The following is a 19,425-nucleotide window of genomic DNA, read 5'->3' as shown; positions in this document are numbered from 1 at the left end:
AAATGCTGCGTGATGAGGACTCTAAAACAGGCATACTGACACTTCTGATTACAAGATTAATGGGATAATGTGATTGTGACGACAGATATAGTAAATACAGTGGGTCAAAATGGACAGTACTAATATTTTATTGTTATTATAATTAAACAATATTTATATAATAATTATTGTTTAATGTTTGCTATTCCCTTTTTCTTTGTGTTAAATTTAACTTGTATAATCTGGGATTGTTAGTCAGGGAGATATTTCTCCCCACTGAACTGCCCTTTTTATGACAGGAAAGTGTTCTCTGCCCACAGATCAAACCAGAAGAACACCTGAGGAAGATTGTGCTGTTTTTTTCCCCTTTGATTTAATTAAACCTATATGTTGTATTGATATTGTTTAAAGCCATAAAGAAACACAAAATCTTCTGAGTTGGAAGGGAAATTCCTGTTTGTTAGTATTAGGACACCAAAACTGCCTTTGCTCACTAAAACGTGAGGGCATGCCTGTAGAAACTGGGGCATTCGACAGGCCTGACATTCACCAGAGTGCACTGTTGCCCTCTGAGCTCAGAAAAAACAAATATGAAAAAAAAAACATCCCTGTAAGAATAGGATCGGTTTAATTGGTAGGTTCTGAGCCTGTTTGCGTGTCAGAAAGAGCTGTTGTTTACAGTCTGTTTGGTTTTTACAGTATTATACCATTATTCTGCCAATCACATCAGAAGAAAAGGGAAAGAAAAAAGTGTGTTTTTACTCCCACTTTTTAATGCAAGCTTTTAGTCTTTATGTTATTATGTTATTTTAGTCTTTATGTAATTAAAAACATGACTTAGTCATGTTTTTCATTTTAATCAGTCCTTTTTTTAATAAAGATCCCAAACAGAGAATGAGGGAGAAGGTAATCCACAGTCCAGATCATATTGTACAGTAAGCAACGGCTTTTATTGAGAAGTGAGTCATGCTTTAGATTTTCCTGTGTTTTCGAGCGCGCCCACTTACTTGGAAAATATCATGGACACACCCTAAAAACAAACAGCAATGACCCTGTATATTGATATCACCGACTTTACACAACCAGAACACTCCTACACCCTCTTTTTTTATTTACACAACGCTGCTAATAGAGATCCATCAGTCCTGAGGTGTGTTGAGCCAGGATCACAACTTTATTTTAGGTATATTCAAACACACTGTTGGGAGCTGGCATGATAAATACATGCTTCAGATATATTCAGTTGCTGATGCTAAGTGGTCCAAACATCCAGGATGGGCTGGAAAAGAACCCTGAGACGAGTCTGGCAGCCTCCTATTGACAACCATTAAGCCAAGCATTAATTAATATGGTAATGATCTGTGAAGGTTTGTTAACGAGGCGCCACAGAAGTAGCCACAGATACAGTATTAGGCCTGCTTAGAGGAATTAATGGAATAACTTTACTTAGTGGTAAATATTCATGGGCCCTCATAGTTTTTGTCTGCTCGGTGTGAAGAGAGAGGCTGGCCTGTCCATTAGAGGAGCTGAAGAGCTGTCCACAATGAATGCACGCTTTTTGTTGGGATTGGGTACATTTCAGTGGAGGGGTATCAATTCATATTTTGAGCATGCAATCTTTTAACAAAGCTAAAGGCACTGATAACATACCTGGGACTAGAGTGCATATTGTGAAGCTGTGATCCCTTCAGCAAATGGGCAAGTCCACTTCACAGGTTTGTGGACAGAATACAATGAGTCTCTATTCATGCTCAGATGTACCCACAGCGCTTCATTACCATAGAAAATAAAAACCCCTTCTGATTGTAGATTTCCTCTGAAAATAGGCAGCTTGGATGTGTTTAGTATGCCCCTGCCGCCTCAGTGACACTTATGGTATTTGCATAAGGAATAGAAACATGCTTTTGGATTACCTGATCTTCTTGAGATATCACGCTAATGGCTGGATATTTGTTGTTTTATAACTGCTACGAAATGTTTCTTTGTCAAAAGTCACTTGATTTTTTATTTTCCACTCTGTTTAACACAGCAGAAATACAACATTAGCTCCAGGCCTTACAAGAAAAGCTTGCAAAACGCTCCTTAGGTTCCTTTGTCTTCCAAAATTGTTGCATTTTGATTCATATTCTTAGCTTAGGCCTCTTACTGAGCATGCACATAACCCACCTAGGAGGGTAATTATCTCAACCAGGAGTTGTTCTATTCCCTAAAATCTCAATGCGGGAGTGTTTGATGGGCTTGGTTTTCCCAGCCGGGTGAAGCAGCGTGTGCTTGTTTATCCTCACCCTGCGATCTCTGCACCCCCACTGCTCTAAATGGCAATATTACCGCCTTGTGCTGTTTGAAATGGAGACAATTATCTGTTTAGGTATTACAAGATGGGTCTTATATTACAAGGAGAAAAGGCGTAGAGCTGCTATCAGGTTCCTGTTGTTGCCTTTTTCTCACCAATTCAAATGTTCCATCATTAAAATGATGGAACATTTATCTAAATGGATGTTATGCATTGGGTAAACTCATTTAGCTCCTGGGGCTCTTTCAGGTGATGGGAATTAATGATGTTTAGTAGTTTGAAGCTGAAAATATCTGTCATTTGTCACCACTCGCCATTAATTTACGATTCCATTGATGATATGTTAATTGAAATGTAATGAATCACAATAATAGGGTAGTTATGTGGGAATGGTCCTTTTCTGCTGATTGTTCCACCCTCAGCATAGTTCACAGCAACCTGCGTGTTGACTCATGTTTTCAACAAGGGCATTTAACTCATGATTAAAGGTACTGTCCACTATTGTATTTTTTGTTTCCTCTAACAATTGTGCATTAACAAAACACACACAGAGTGGTACTGAAGAATGGATTTCCCATGAAGGATTCCAGAAAATACAAACTTCATAAAAAGTGAGAAAACAACTGCTAGTTTGGCATAGTATGTTTTTGGGTTGATGACTTGGCAAGAGCTTGAAGAACCTAGCTGATTTCGTAAACAAAATGGCAGATAAACGACTTCTGACACATTTCAACATAGATTCTGTTGCAACTTACATTTAAGCTGCAAGAAGGTCAACCTTATTTGAGACAGAGTTTGACCCCAGTGACCCCTAAGCCATGCTAAACACTGTCATGGATGATCACCTTCAGAACATTAATTGGCAGTATTAATTTAGTTTATGCTGCTGTTTGAACGTATCAACCAGACCATGTGGTGTTTATAACAACTTGGGTAGAAATTGCCGCTAAAGTCATTGCATGTGTATAAATTACTGTAAAACTCATTTGGAGAATTATCTTGTGAACATTAAAGCATCCTCCTGCGAGGGATTTAAGAAGAAAAAAAATCGGCAGTGGTTGATCTAGGTTTAGAGACGGCGAAAAATGGCTGTTGCTCTGCTCATACTGGTACCAGTATAAGCAAACTACGGATGGACATACATGAAAGAACTCTGATCAGTAGCCTTCTATGACATCACCAGAGGCATGTGTGCTTGGGAGCATGTTTTTGAGAAGGTAGGTTTTATCTCGATTAGGTAACAATTTACAACAAATTAGCAAAACCGATGAAACAACTGACTGTGTTATGTTGTTCTATAGGTAACAATTGTATCTGAAATGAGTTTGATGGATTTTACAGAAAAGTCGGGCTGTTAGCTTTATAGCTGAAACTGGACAGTTTGTGCTGTGGTGTTTTTTCTTAATCTGTCCTCTCTGTTTTAGATAAACACTTTCACAAACGCTTGGCCACAATTTTGACTGCCAAATGTAAACGGCGGAAAAGAACAGTGGGAGAAAGAGTTTTTTTTTCTCTCATATTTGGATATGCTTTAATGCTTTTATTCAAATTCACCTGTGATAGAGCCCTGCAGTTACTTCTCAGTTTACCATAAAAATACGATTTTGTTTCCTACTCTTTTTCTTTTTTCCACATTTCTTTTCCTGGGTTGAGTGCTCTTTTTGAGAAACTTGGTGCATGTAGATCAGGGCCACCCAAGGGAGTTGACTCAGGGCTGAGCAGGTAAAGATACAGGGTGTTTACCAGCAGGGGGGGTGGTGGCAAAAAGAGAATCCTCTAATATAAAGCGTTTTTTTTGTCTTGCAAATAAACCTTTCAGTCACTGACAGGCTCATTGTTCATGCGTTATCATCAGCGGGTGTAGTTTTAGTTAACTGACAGATGGGAATGCGAGGATGTGTTGCGCCGAGACTAAAGGCTCTGGGGAGATAAGCGAAGGGTGCCTGCTGCCCGGCTCGGACCTCAGGCGGTGACTCTCATGTTCCTTGCAGCTGAGGTGGCTACAGTGACGGGTGCAGGGAAGGCAAACAGCCCAGGAATGCAGAGAATTGATTTCTGCTGATGATTTCTCAGAACATATTAGACAGTTTGTGCATGTTACATAGTCTAATCAATACCAACCGGTGGCGTGGTTGGTACTGTTTAGCTTATACTCTGTGTTTCTGCCATGTAAGTGCTGATGACAAACAGTATTATTGTTAATTATTTCCTAACTATAAATAATTCTCCATTTCTTCTGTCTGCAGGGTGAGGAGGCTGTTTTACTACTGCTGGAACTGGAGATTGCTTTGAATAAGCAAGTCCTTGTTGAAGGTAAACACACAATCATTCACCAGACTGCAACGTGTGTGTGGGTGCTCTATTGAATTGGCTTAATAATTAAGTAAACGCTGTGTGGTTTTCTTGTTTGTGTACTGTATTTTGTGTGTGTTTGTGGGTGTGGGTGATCAGTGGGTGGATCAGGGGATCTAACAGGTGCACCCTGTCGGTGTTTCGATAAGCTGCCGTTCTGGAAGCACCATGGTGAGTAGTAGAAGGACAGAGGCTAGTCTTCTGAGTAGCAGTGTAATGATAGCTTGAATTTGCACTAAAGAAGGAGTTGCAAGGAAACTTGGACAGCTGCTCAGTTTGGAGACGTTTTAAGGATGTTTGCAAAACAAGAAGGGAATGCTTTGGGGCGCACACAATGGTTGCTGTTAGCATCTTTGCCATTTTTGTTGAAAGCTCCTGTTTAGTCTTCACACCAGTCTGATCAGCTGAGCTGCGTTGAACTTCGAGGGCAGGGATCTGTGTTTCATTGTCTATATGAGGGTGTTTATGAAGAGCTCAGGGCATCAGAGGAGGGTTAGTCTCTCTTGAGTCACTGTTTTTCAGTGTAAATAATTTTTCCTGTTTATACACAACAGACATGTAGAAATGTTTTTGAGTAGTGGTTTCTGTTATTGTAGCCTTTACATCAAATTTTAGACATAACTCAACTTTGCTCTTTGCCCTAAAATTAGTATTTTAGCTGATTTGATAGAGTTTAAAATGAAAACCTGGTATGTAATTTACTATATCTGGGTGATGGAGGTAATGTGTTTTTAGTATACATGTTAGGCATATATTTCTGATATTCACTGTTCTTTGTAGAGGGCAAAGTGTATTCTAATGAGTGACTCTTAATATAATAATCATGTTTATTTTGTTGCAAAGTATATCAATGAAACTACGGTAGATTTTTGTTAAACCTCCTTCTAAACTTGTGGCCTGTAGTGTACTTCTTCTTTAAATGTTTTTATCCAATTCTCAGTTATTGATCAGTAGGGCCTTATGATAACCAATTTGTTTTTAGATACTGTTTTCTCCCCTCAGATTTGGTTTTGCAGTTGCAGTTGTTTCAGAAAAACAGTTACAATTAGTTCTGGTTCACAAACAGACATTACAGGACTCTAGATCAGTTGATGCAATATTTTAATCTCTACCACAAGCCGCTGCTTCTCTGTCCATAATGGAAAAGCTCAAAACTAGCTGAGTGAAGGAGTTCTTTATTACAGTAATTTGCAGAATGGCACTTCCACCTCATCTAGTCCTCCATCTTTTTGTGTAAAATTAGAAATGATCAGGATCTCTGTGAAATTGAAAATGGCTTTCCCTTTCTCTTCCTGTCCCAAGTCTCAGGAAATCCAACCTTGTGTTTGTTTTACATCCCTAATCAGGAACCTGTATCTCAGCTCTGGTCTGTAAAGAGAAGACAGTGCAACTGCCACAGTTTAGGAACAGAGCCTTCATGTTGGTTTGTGCAGTTTATCTGGAGTGCATTCTCCGCATACTCAGGTTTGCTCCACTGGGGCCCCTCAGCTGCATGCTCCAGATGAAAGATCAGCGCTGAAATCTTCCAAATGATTGTGTAATTAATGTTAATGTGGCCAAATCAGCTTAATTATTGACACAAGCGTCCAATGTGATTTTGATTGTGTTGCTTGGGCAGAAATCCCCACGGCAGTTTATGGGATTAATGTGTCTTGTTGTGAAAAGCTCCTTTTAAAGAGCAGTCAAGTCAAGCGAGGCGAGTGTGTGAAAAACATGTATGGGGTTTGGTCTCCATATGAATCAAGCATACGTTAAGAAGGAGATCAAAGGGATTTCAGATGCAGGGTTAAAGCAGCCTGATGAAAGTTTGGCTTCAGATATGCGCAGCGTTTATCGTAGTAGCAGTGTATCTGTGTGATAGAGCTGCCTCTGATGTGTGCCGTATGTCGGGCCGGCTGTTTGGCCAGTTCATTCACACCTGATGGCATCCCACTTCCAACAGCAAGGCAATCGTCAGATGTCTGACAAATCTTTCTTTATCTAAAGAGCTTTGAAATATTGTTTCGGCAGTCATATGAATTCATATAAACGGAGAACGCCATTGTGCGGACTAAGCATGGGCTGGTGTGGTATGATAACCTTGAGTAAAAAGACAGTATTTCAGTATTTGTATAAACAAATTTAAACAAAAATGTTTAACATGATATAGTTTTTTAGAATCTAAATCAGAAAAGCAACAGTTGTGCCTATTAAGGTTGGGCAATATGTAACATTTTTCCAAACGATATTCATCAGTCCAACAAATGACGATGGGCGATATGTTTGCGCAGGTGACATTTGGACTTCTTTGTGGGCGGAACAATGTAAACAATGTTGAAGGGCTCAGGTTATCTTAGATGGTCAATAAATTCAATCAATCACCCAAACAGTAATAGGCATTAAGCCTATTGGTGTTAAAAATAATTATTAGTTGTTAGCTGTTAGTGTTACCTTAATAAAGGTGATATCTTGCAATTTTTAGTTTCTGCAACATTTCTCCTTCACTAACATTCATTTTTTCAAACAGCCAAATTTGTCTTTCTTAGTTGGTGGAGAAAAAGATTAACAGCCTTTTGTCAGCCAGCTGATCGGCAGTGCACAGCAACTGGTCACTTGAGATGTTTCAACTTAATCAAAAGGACTCCAAATCTTTCCGGTTTTGAAAAATTTTTTGACTGTGGGTTTTCTGTAAAAATACAAAAATAAAAATTACAAAAAACTATAATTTAAACCCCCTCACCACAGAGATGAGATTTAGAAAGTAGTGAAATAACATAGAAGGTGGTAGTAAATATGCATGAAGCGACTTTTTAACAACCTGAAACATACGTATCTAAGAAACTAAAGACATTTCTTCCGGCTGGTCCAAATCATTGCCGAGCTGCACGTCTCACTAGGATCTTGCACTGCAAACAGCCAAGTCCAAATAAAACCAATCACATCAAGTACTCGAGTCAAACACTGACCAGCTCATGCCTGTACGAACGTAAAGTTTCGCCTAATATTTGCAGTAGTTGCTTTGGTTTATGCTGCTTTCCTCCTGAGTGTTGAAGTTCCTTGGTGTAATCTGCTGTTTCTGGAAGCGTTATGAATAAACAAGTGGCTGCGCGAGCTGGGCCCTCAGAAAGGTCGTGTTCAGATTTATGCTAGGATGAAAACAGGGCTTCTGTTATAGTCCCCTCGCTGCATTTATTGCTTACTTTAAAAAAGTAATTTCTTTATATCAGCATCAAGCTGAAAATTGCCATGTATTAGTATTAGGCTTGGTAAGCCTCTAATTCTGTGGCATTTACAGCCGGCTGTGTTTCCATGCATTTATAACACTTTGATTCTTAAGAGCTCCTTTAATTGCTTATGCCTAGCTCAGAACATAATAAACAACTTGCTGTAGCGAAAGTGCCACATGGGGGAGATTTCCAGCAAGAGAGTTAAATGCTTCTGTCACTGGCAGTTTAGTTGCTGTGTTTTTCATGCACTGTAAGTACCGTAATCTACTCTCTGAGCTTATCTGTTTTGGTTACAAACAGTGACAGGCAGAATGGACGCATGGCGGCATGAAAATGAAAAATTATCGTCCGTACAAGCATGGGACAATGGAGGCCAATGGAAGAGGCACAAAGTGACACTGTTGCTTCTTCTGCCTTTTTCCTGTTGATTGAGATCACAGGATGTGTCAGAGTATTCTAAACACCCTCACCTGGCCACCGTCTGCTCTCCCTATCTGATGCTGCGCTCCCATGGCTGCATCAGCTGCTATCAGAACACGCTCTGGCAGATCGCCCACCTCTGTGTTGCCTGACTTAACAGGTTGCACACTTAAAGGCATGCCTAATGCTGAATACAGTATGTTACACAATAGGCCATCCTTCTGTTGCACCTCTCACATGAATGATCCTTGCTGATGAGCTGGTTGGAAATGGGCTGATAATGCTATTGCAGATATGTGATCTCAGACCTACTTAAAATACCTTCTGGGTGGAAAAAAAACACGTGTCAAGTTTCAATCTATTTTTCTATCAGCGAGAAACAGGCACATCTTCTCCTGGTCAGGAACATATTGACACATTCATACAGTGTGGTCTGGCTTTGATAGTGTCAGTCAGCTACCAGGTGCAGACGGCTAACATGACAGAGGTGCGCTGCGAGATTGACTGAAGTGACAAAAGTAAGCAAAATCCATCTGCAGATGAGCTTTCTTACAGCTAGATGAAAAGAATATCACAAAAGTGAAAGAAAAAGTGATAAAATCTCTTTCTCAGCTTCATTTTTGGGATTGATTTGTTGTCTTTGGAGCCAAATAAAGACACAGTGTGTGTACGTGTGTATGTGTGTGTGTAAATTTATATATATATATGTGTGTACATATATGTGTGTGTGTGTGTATATATATATATATCCATGCTTTCATGTTGTTGACGCAAATTCTGACCCTACCATTCGAATGTCACAGCAGAAATCGAGACTCATCAGACCAGGCAACGTTTTTCCAATCTTCTATTGTCCAATTTTGGTGAGCCTGTATGAATTGTAGCCTCAGTTTCCTGTTCTTAGCTGATAGGAGTGGCATCTGGTGTGGTCTCCTGCTGCTGTAGCCCATCCAGGTCAAGGTTCGGCGTGTTGTGCGTTCAGAGATGCTCTTTGCATGCCTTGGTTGTAACAAGTGGTTATTTGACTTACTGTTGCCTTTCTATCAGCTCGAACCAGTCTGGCCATTCTGCTCTGACATCAACAAGGCATTTGCGCCACAGAACTGCCGCTCACTGGATATTTTTTCTTTTTTGGACCATTCTCTGTAAATCCTAGAGATGGTAGTGCGTGGAAATTTGCATTAACGAGCAGTTGGACAGGTGTACCTAATAAAGTGGCCGGTGAGTGTGTGTGTGTGTGTGTGTGTGTATATATATATATATATATATATATATATATATATATATATAAAACTGAAGCAACTGTGACAAAAATTACAAAACCATCTATAAGGAGTAGCAATTCAATCAAAATTTACATTTTGATTAAAGATAAAATATTCTAAGATAACTTTTATTCTTCTCAATAATCTATGGAAAACTTTGTATTGCCATTGGAGCAAAACAACCCTTCATATAAATGCTGGCCAGCTTCTTACATTTCTCTAATGCTATTTTAACAGTTTAAAAGCTGAAAAGCCTTGAGTGTAGTATTCAGCTCCTTTTTACTCTGATACCACTAAATTAAATCACACAATGGCAGCATGATGCTGTTGGGATTATGGAAAGTTGGTTGCAGCTAAATACAGGAGGAAGAAAACCTAAAGTTCTTTAAATCAAAACATTTTCATGTTTAAGAATGGCCCAGTCAAAGTCTAGATCTAAATCCAATCAAGCATCTGTGGGAAGACTTTCTCTCTCCATCTAAGGTGGTTCTACAAAGTATCGATGCAGAGGAGCTGAATCCAAATGCACAACACCCTTTTTAGATTCAAATGTGCTACTTTATGTTGGTCTATTTCTGGAAATCCCCATAAAATATATTGAATGTTGTAAAGAGACCCAATGTGGAAAGGTTCAGGGGCTAATGGTACCTCTGCAATGTATTCTATTTACATTTTGAGACATAATCAAATAATTCTTGCTGTTTAGTGATCGGTTGGGGAAGTTTTCTACAAGCTGCAACCATTCTGACTCTGAATTTGTTGCAATTCAAGTTTATGTTATGCTAAATTTGAGCCTGGGACTCCTTTTTCCTTCTCTGTTTATTTTATCCCTTTTAGGGATAAAGCACCTGGTGGGGACTGCTTAATGGAATGGCTTCAGCTCTACGTAAATAAACAGCTTGCATTTTTTTTTTGGTGCGAGATTAGGAATGAGGCTGAGAGGGGGAGCGGGAGCTGGAGAGAGGTGGCTGAAAACCAAACAGAGCAAATCAACATGTGGAGAGGACATAAGTGGAGGGGTCTGCTTTCTGCTTTAGTGGACAGTGAAGAATTATTCATTTTACAGCTTTGGGCTGAGGTAAAACTTTTTCTGTTTGGCCGCCCTGTGAATCAGCAGTGGTACACTCAGGAGTGAAAAAAAATAAATAAATCAGGGACTTTGTTTTCAACTGCACACACAAAGACAAGCAGCCATGCCTTTCCTTTACCTGGAAAGAAATGATAAGGCAAGTCTTAGGAGTGAACAGGGAGGAGAACAAGTAACCAGTGAAACATTAAGCAGCTTGGGGAAGACCTTTCTGGAAAAGAAGGTTAAAAGGAAGTTGAATTGAAAGACTAAAAGGAACCTTTGAATGGACTTCCCACCTGTCCTAACTCACTTTTTATTTCTGCACAATTGTGGGCCTAAAAGTTCCATTCACATATGTTTGGTATATCTGTAACTACTTTCTGTGAAACGCATAACCTATGGTAACATATTTAATCACAGCTTCAGGTAAACACTGAAAGATGAGACTTGCACACAGAGAATGTACTCTAATGCAGTTTAAAAGATGCTGCTGCATTTTTTTAAACAGCATTTTAAGAACACATTTTTTAGAACTTCATAGTGTCCATTTCATATTCCCTACTTTAGGCTGCTCATATTTTCTAGATTAAGTCCTAAATTACATTTTGTATTAAATTTGCTTCTTCTGTTGACTTTTTTTGTTAATTATATATTTATTATATTTTTTACAACGTTTGCTCCATTTGTTGTAGTTTAGGTTGGAGAGTTTAAATGTTCTTTCTAAACAGCAGTCAGATTTTTTTAGAGGTCTGATCTGCTTGTTCTGATTTTGAACATTTTGATGTTTATTTTTTATCAAACAGATCTCTCGATAGAGATACCAGTTTTGAATCCAACAGAAAATAAAGGAATTATGACATTTTTCCAATTTATGCATCAAATCATATTTCCCGGACCTTTATTTGATTTCTTTACTTGACTCAAAGAAGTAAATCAAAATACAAGATGCTGGTTTACGTGTTCCTAGTTTTGATGCATTTAATAAACAAAAGAAAAAAAAACTGTTTTTTAGTATTTGCCTTGAAAATCTTAGATAAGAGCCTGTCGAAGGATTTACCTCTTTGGTAAGCCGGCGAAATAATTCTGCTCCTGAAACTAGATTACTTTTGTTTAATCAGGGAACTAAAATGTTTCTGCAATATGTTTTCCAATACGAGCTACTTTGTAATGGGAGTTTATTTGTCAGGACTGGGAAAGGGTCAAAAAACTATTTTCAATAATTGGGTAAAACTCACCTTCAGTAACCATTGAGGGCAAACCACGGGTGATGTGATGAGATTAAAAGCCTCAATATTTTTTAATTATTCCAACATGAATTCTTTAAAAAGACACCTGTGGCTGAAGTCCGGTGATCTTTACTGTCTGACCACACTCTAGCTGGACATTTTTTCTGTGTTAAAAGGGAGAACTGATACATGTCAAAATACATGTTGTAACTTATTGTTTGTTTACCTCAAAACGGCATTGAAGTTGGACAACCTAGATGGAAAAACATTCCCAGCAGCTTGAGACAAAAGCCACTGCTGGAAAACCGTTATGTTTAAGTTACATTTAGCTAATTTGAGTTGCTAAATTAGTATGAGTAGTGTGGGCGCCTTATACACAGAGGCTATTAGTCCATGATGCACCTATCTGGGCATGGATTTCTGACTTGAACCACCCTCTCTCTCTCTCTCTGCCCATTGCCTATTAGATTACTGTCAATAAAGGATACTAGTGCCACAAAATCTGTAAAAAAAAATAATTATAATAATAATAAACACCTCAGTATTCATCGTCAAAGTAAAGTCTGTCTGGTGAAGTGTTATTCATTTGCTGTTAGCATGTGATGTCATCCTGGGAAATAAGTTCAAACTCGTATTATGAACCCCAGATATGAGTGTTTTAAGTTTGACAATCTTTATCTATGTTCAGACTCTTCTTTTGAAGCAGGGAAGGAAGTAGTTCTCAAGTTGTTGTGTTGGAAGAGGTGATAACTAAAAACTTTTTGTCCGGCTGGCTGACGGCTCTCATTTACATAAACATCGAAAAAGCCTCCACGCCTTTTAAATCACTCATGGGGTAGCATTTTAGGTACTCTGTAGAACATATTTCCTCTAACTGATCAACATGGTACAAATATTTAATAAGCACTGTGAACTTCAGAGCTTTCTATCAGCACTAGACCAAAGGGATATTTCATATATTTTTAAAAGTCTGGACTACAGCTCATTGTCTCTGGTTAAAACTTTAAAGAATGCAGCAACTGGCTAACCATTAGTTGCTAACCACGCTAAAGCCTGCATCTGCTTTGCAGCTCTTGATCTATTTCACTGTTTTTAGAAAATCTTGACTAAACCTGTGCACCAGTAGTTGAAACTTCAAAATGATCAAACCTGAACTTGGTAATTCTACACCGAGGAGACATTATTTAAAACACACTTTGAGATTATGAAACCTTTGAGGGGAAATGACATTATGTTTGGCATTACAGCCACCTTAGAATTAGACGGGTACAAAACCCATTACATGTGGATAAATTAGACCAGTGCTAGATTATTTTAAATGGATCACTATGTTTTTTTGAAGTCTTGAACTTACTGTCTGGTTTATATAATCAATTATTTTGTTCAGATCTAGGAAATATATCCTCTAGTTTTTTAGTAGAGATGGAGTTGTTGCAGTTCTGGAGCACTGAGACTGTAAAATGTTTTTTGCTGTGGGTATAATAAAGGTCAGCACTTATCCAGATGGTCTACTGCTGCTCATTGGTCCAAATTTCAATGTCAAATAGTTTTAAACTAAAACGTGAGTAGAAATGTGTGGATGCAGTTTTACTTCCCGTCGTTGGGCTCTTTGAGGGAATCAACCAATTGTTTCATGACAGCTTTAGGTTTCATCCAAACCTGACCCACAACCCTGTGGTTAGTTCGAAGGTCAGTAAGAGGTGAATAAGGGACAAGTTTAGAATATGCAGTTTAGTGTTGTGGGAGGCCTGAAAGTAAAATCTTTTCTGTTTTTCCATCATTCTACTCCCACAATCATTTTTTTATGAGGCAGTTAAAACTTTCATAATATTTTTGTTGACATCATTTTTTTATTTCTTGTTGTTACTTAGCTCGAGTTTATGGGAACGTCGATGGAAAGAAAAGTATTTTCAAACTTAGCTGCAGCAGTGTGGATGTGGCCTGAAATGGACAAAAACCAGTGAAATGCTATTCCTAACCAAATGTGGGTTTATTTGTGTAATCACATGACAGAAGTGGAGACCTTTTTTAAGCTGATATTTATTTATGATTTCTCTCCCTTTTTTTTCCCCCTCTCTGATTTTAGCCTTGGCTCCTGCGTTGTTTTCATAAACAAAGTCTCTGGGCGAGCAGAAAAAACCCAGGGCTCAGTGCACTGAAAACAGGAATGACAAACACCATTAGCTGAAAAATTTCCATCTCATTGCAACTATGTTATTGTTTACTTTACCATACTCGTCCTAATATGGTTACCTCCCTGCAAGGCGGGCTAAAGCAAAGCCGAGGGGCCCTCGCCGGGGGGGACGCTTGCAGCTGCCACTTAGACAATAAGAAACAAATGTCACAGCTCGGCAACACAGACCGCCTTTCACAGACCTACAGTACTTGGCCTTCTCTGCTGCTTGGCTCAGGCTCCTGTGTGATTTTTATCTACTCTCCAGTGTTGGATGCCCTCACAATATGCCCCCACCTTTCTTCTCAGTCCCCTCTTCTTGTCTTTTCCCTGTCTTTCTTTATTTGTCTGTATCTCTCCATCAATCTCTGTCCGGGTCCTATTGTTAGCTATGTGCAGGCTGACTGATGGGCCTCTGTTTACTGTGTGAAGTTATTTATCATGGGGTTGTGAGGGGAGGCGGTGTGTTTGGAGTGGCTACTGCCCTCCTCCAAGCTGAGGCCAGTTCAGCTGCAGGTCACACCCTGTCACGTTTGGTCTGCAGACATCTTAGTGATGCTTAGAGGCCATTTACAATAATTAAATCAAGAAGGCACAAACTGAGAAACCCTAAACAGAGGTGCTTCAGAGAAGAGCGAAGGAGATGTAGCATTGTGTTTTATTTTTTATTTTTATTTGAATGCTTGTGACTTGGTAACCATGCAAAAGCTTTGATACTCAATGAACTTCTTCTCGTTTTGTCACGTTACGACGACACACCTCACTGTATATTATTGGGATTTTATGTGACAGACTCATACTAGGTAGAACACGATTGTGATGGCATGATGAGAAGGAAAAGGATGCATTTCAAAAGTGCTGTACATTTGTATCCAGTCCTCCTGAGCCAATAATATTACTGCAATAACAGCTGCAAGCATCTTTATTCATGTACAGCCTCAACCTTCTACTTTTCCTTCTTTGTAAAAAAGCTGAAGCTCAGACAGATCGGGTAAAGAATGTCTTTGAATCCAAATGTTCAATTCTTGCCAAAGATTCTCAGTTGGATTTAGAATTTGTCCTTAACGGAGGGTTATGCTGTGATCTAAGCCGTTGTAGTTCTAGCTGTATACTTGGGGTTGTCCTGCAGGAAGGTGAACCTCTATCCTAGTCCCAAGTCTTATGCAGCCCTGTTTTTACCTCCATCCATCTTCCCATCTACTGTGATCTGCTTCACTGTCTCTGCTGAAGAAAGCATCCCCCACAGCATGATGCTGCCACTGTCTTGTTTCACCCCAGGGATGGTTTGCTCTAGGGTGAGGTTCATTTTTAGTTTTTCAATAAGTAGTGTTTCGGGTGTTTTCCCCAGTGTGGCTTGTGGCGAACTGCAAGCAGGACTTAAGGATTTCTATCAATAATTACATTTTTCTTGTTACTCTACTGTCCACTCGACCACGACGCTTGTGTGACGTAAACTTTAAACCCACTGTCATCTGGACAAAGCTAGCAGCACTGTGAGGATCTTGTTCTTTGATTTCTCCAGTGCATTTAACACAATCCAACCTGATTTGCTTTGTCAGAAACTCCAGAAGACTCAGGTGGATGCCTCAACAATCTCCTGGATCAAAGACTACCTGACAAACAGACCACAGTTTGTGAGACTGAAGGGTTGTGAGTCTAACCAGGTAGTCAGCAGCACAGGAGCACCACAGGGGACTGTACTCTCACCATTCCTTTTCACTCTGTACACCTCAGACTTCCAGTACAAGACAGACTCCTGTCATCTGCAGAAATACTCGGATGATTCTGCAGTTGTGGGGTGGATCAGAAATGGACAAGAAACTGAGTACAGGAAGCTGGCGGACTGCTTTGTGGCGTGGTGTGGAAACAATCATCTCAACTTGAATGTGAATAAAACAAAGGAGATGATTGTAGATTTTAAGAAATTGTAGATTTCCATCATGGGAGAAGAGGTGGAGGTGGTGGAGGAGTATAAATACATCGGTGTTCACCTGGACATCAGACTGGAGTGGAGATGCAACTGTGAAGCCATCTACAAGAAGGGACAGAGCAGACTGTACTTCTTGAGGAAGCTTAGGTCCTTTGGTGTTTGCAGCAAGATGCTGCATGTCTTCTATAAGTCTGTTGTGGAGAGTGTGATCTCTTCTGCCATCATCTGCTGGGGTAGCAGCATCAGAGCCAGGGACTTAAAAAATCTCAACAAGCTGATGAAGAAGGCTGGCTCTGTTGTGGGGACTCCTCTGGAACCTCTGGAGATCATTGTGCAAAGACAGATTCTTCATAAAATGAAGAACATTATGGAACCCTGAGCATCCTCTTCATGAGACTGTCCTACAACAACAGAGTGTCTTCAGTCAGAGGCTTCTTCAGATCTGCTGTAAGACGGAGCACTACAGGAGATCCTTCCTGCCCACAGCCATCAGCATCTACAACGGCTCTTTGAAGAAACCTTCATAATGAGCTACAACAACATTTAATTTCCCTTTGGGATTAATAAAGTATTTTTGAATTTGAATTATCTTCTGTACCTGTCCATTAACCCACTGAACCCACATGAACCCACTCAAGACTGTGGAAATGGTGGTGGACCTTCGGAGAACACCACCCCCATACACCCCCCTCACCATCCTCAACAACACTGTATCGGCCGTGGACCACTTCAGGTTCTTAGGAACCACCATCTCTGAGGACATGAGATGGTCTTCATACATAAACACTGTTCGAAAGAAGGCCCAGCAGAGACTGTACTTCCTGAGGCAACTCAAGAAGTTCAACCTTCCACAGGAGCTGTTGGTCATCTTCTACACTGCCATCATTCAGTCTGTCCTGTCTTCATCCATCTCAGTGTGGTTTGGCTCATCCACAAAACAGGACAGGTCCAGACTGCAATGAATAATCAGGAATGCAGAGAGAATAATCAGGGCTGACCTTCCCTCCATCCAGGACTTATACAGGTCTAGGGTCAGGAAAAGAGCTGCCAAAATCTCTGCAGACCCTACACACCCTGCACATAAACTGTTTAGAGTTTTACCTTCAGTCCGCCGCTACAGAGCACTGTTTACTAAAACCAGCCGCCACAAAGACAGTTTCTTCCCCTAGGCTGCTTCTCTGATGAACATTCAATAGAGTACAGAACAACAGCATACAGATGTTGCAAATGCACCTTTTCTATTAGATATGTGTATATTGTAAATTGTAAATTGTAAATTTGTATATTCTGTAATGCAAAAACAGAACAAAAGAGCAAAGTGTACCGGAGTCAAATTCCTTGTTTGTATGTACGAACTTGGCAATAAAGCTGATTCTGATTCTGATTAAGGTGTTGGACTAACCAAGAATTGGTAGAGCAGATTTCTGGGACTGCAGTGTGCACGCAGCATCTGCAGTATACTCTTATTCACAGGGCGTACCAAAGCTCAAAGAAAATAATGGGTCACACAATGAGACAATGCGACAACAATACTTGTTTTTAAGAAACACAATTTCAGAACATCTGTTGTTTTCCCCATTTGGATAATTCATCTCTCAGAAGGCCACAAAACAGCGTTGATATTCTGGTCAGAAATCACTTTATTTGCTATTATCGATTTATTTATTTCTTCTTCTCTCAGGATCTAATGCTCATAATGTATGTCACAAAGTGGCAATCTACAGGAACTCCAAGCAGCTTGCGTTCACAGACATGGAAAGGTTCTCTGTTTCTAGCTCTGGATCTTCATTTTGTACTCATGTGACTTCCGATGTTAATTGGCTGCGCTAAAATTTATTTAAGGGTAACAGAGAGAAGGAGGCTGAACAGAAATGTGTGCCACACGTTTCAGATTTTTCCTTGTATAAAATATATATAAAATCACATCACTTTTTTCATCCATTTCACAATTATGTCTCACTCTGTGTTTTATTATATAAAATTTCAATTAAAAACTGAGAGGTTTGTGGTTCCAAATGTGAAAAGGTTCAAGGGGTATAAATACTTTTTTATAGCTCATCTAAATTTGTAAGCACAATTATGCTAACGGAAGGCAACCTATCCTAAAAATGACAATAGATTCTCTGAGTTTGGTAGCTTTATAACAGATGAGTCTGGCAGTAGCTGGAAAAAGGGTTCTTTCAGATGCATGGGCTCTCTACCAGCCCCCCCACCCCTTGGTGGAGGATGATCAGCCTCACCTCAATCCTAAAATCCTCACGTTTATGATATTTACCTAGTATTATCTGAGGCTGTGGATGAACGGGAGGACAGAACATGAGGAATGTAGAAGGTCAGCTCGCTTGATTTACTCAGTACAGAGCCACAGAATCCTTGGGAAAATACTTGGGCTGGGATCAAACAGACATCATGTGATATGTTCTTAACACTGACCTTTAAAGCCATGCATTCTAGTGCTTTGGCGATGAAAAGTGATCCACCAAATGTTTAGAAAAACATTCAGCACGTAAAGGAATGCCAAGGTATCTTCAGAAAAGGTCTGAATGTACATTTGTTTTCCATTAAATTGATTTCTGTGGCTTGCTAAAAGTATTTTATTGTTAAAGTTATTCGTAGAATTAAAGATTAGGAGTCAAAACCTGAAAATGTCAATATTCTAAAAATACAGTCATAGTAAAAGTAGCGAAAACTTCATGAATACATGAAACTGTGATGAACATGTAAAACCTGATCCCCCCCTGACTAAGAACACACATACAGTGAGTCACATGGAATTAAATAACTTGTGATGCATGTAGACAGAAAGAGCTGCAAATGCTTTGCAATGATAACAATGATTAATATCTTTTTTGACATTTTATTTGTAACCGCAGCTTTATGTTACTTTAGCAGAAGGTGTTTTCAGCTCCCTTTAATTTCCACAGCTAGAATTTGCTGCTTAGCTAATGGGAGTGTCTTTTTTTTTCCAGCAGTCAGAGGGGAAAGACTATACCCGTGTTGACGTTAATGAACTTTGTGAAAGCTTGTTTACGAGCTTCAAGGTCAGTTTCTGCGAAAGGCAGCGGGCTCACTTGTAAACATATTTACAGGCAGAGATGTGTAGGCATTGTAAACACATACAGGTGCAGCCGAGTTGATAGCAGAACATTTTCTCCCTTTTTTTTTTTCAGTGCCATTTTTTCCCCTCAGCTTTTATCTTATCTTTGTCCTGTTGTCCACGAAATAAAAACTGTTGTGTGCATATGTTTTTCTTTCATGAAAGCACTTTAAACTACTTAATGGACTAACTGAAAAAAAGAAAAAGCAAATATGGTGCAATGATTTGTCAACACACAATAGCCTTCACACATACGCTGAAATGCAATAGTGATGTTTACCAGGGTTTACCTGTGAGAAAGCAGCATTTACTTTAAAATAGGGTACGATTTAAGCACGATATTAGAAAATATTGTGATGGCGATAATATTAGTAAATATTGCGACGACGATGTAGGTTGGAATATCTGCCTATTT

The 19,425-nt window shown here is 39.5% G+C and overlaps 1 protein-coding gene across 8 annotated transcripts in view; it reads left to right on the top strand.

Annotated features, from left to right (window-relative positions):
• The window catches only part of foxp1b (forkhead box P1b), a 217,816-nt gene that overhangs the window by 69,532 nt on the left and 128,859 nt on the right, over positions 1-19,425 (top strand). For 7 of the 8 annotated variants that reach the window (XM_047346868.1, XM_047346867.1, XM_047346873.1 and 4 more), the window contains one exon: positions 4,519-4,585. The gene's annotated coding sequence lies outside the window, so the exon portion shown is untranslated. Of the gene's footprint in view, positions 1-4,422; positions 4,442-4,518; positions 4,586-19,425 lie in introns of those variants that run through there. The other variant, XM_047346870.1, reaches the window with a different exon arrangement.

The sequence above is a fragment of the Girardinichthys multiradiatus genome, chromosome 20 (genome assembly GCF_021462225.1).
Source record: "Girardinichthys multiradiatus isolate DD_20200921_A chromosome 20, DD_fGirMul_XY1, whole genome shotgun sequence".
NCBI lineage: Eukaryota > Metazoa > Chordata > Actinopteri > Cyprinodontiformes > Goodeidae > Girardinichthys > Girardinichthys multiradiatus.
This window is presented reverse-complemented; position numbering and strand designations above follow the sequence as displayed.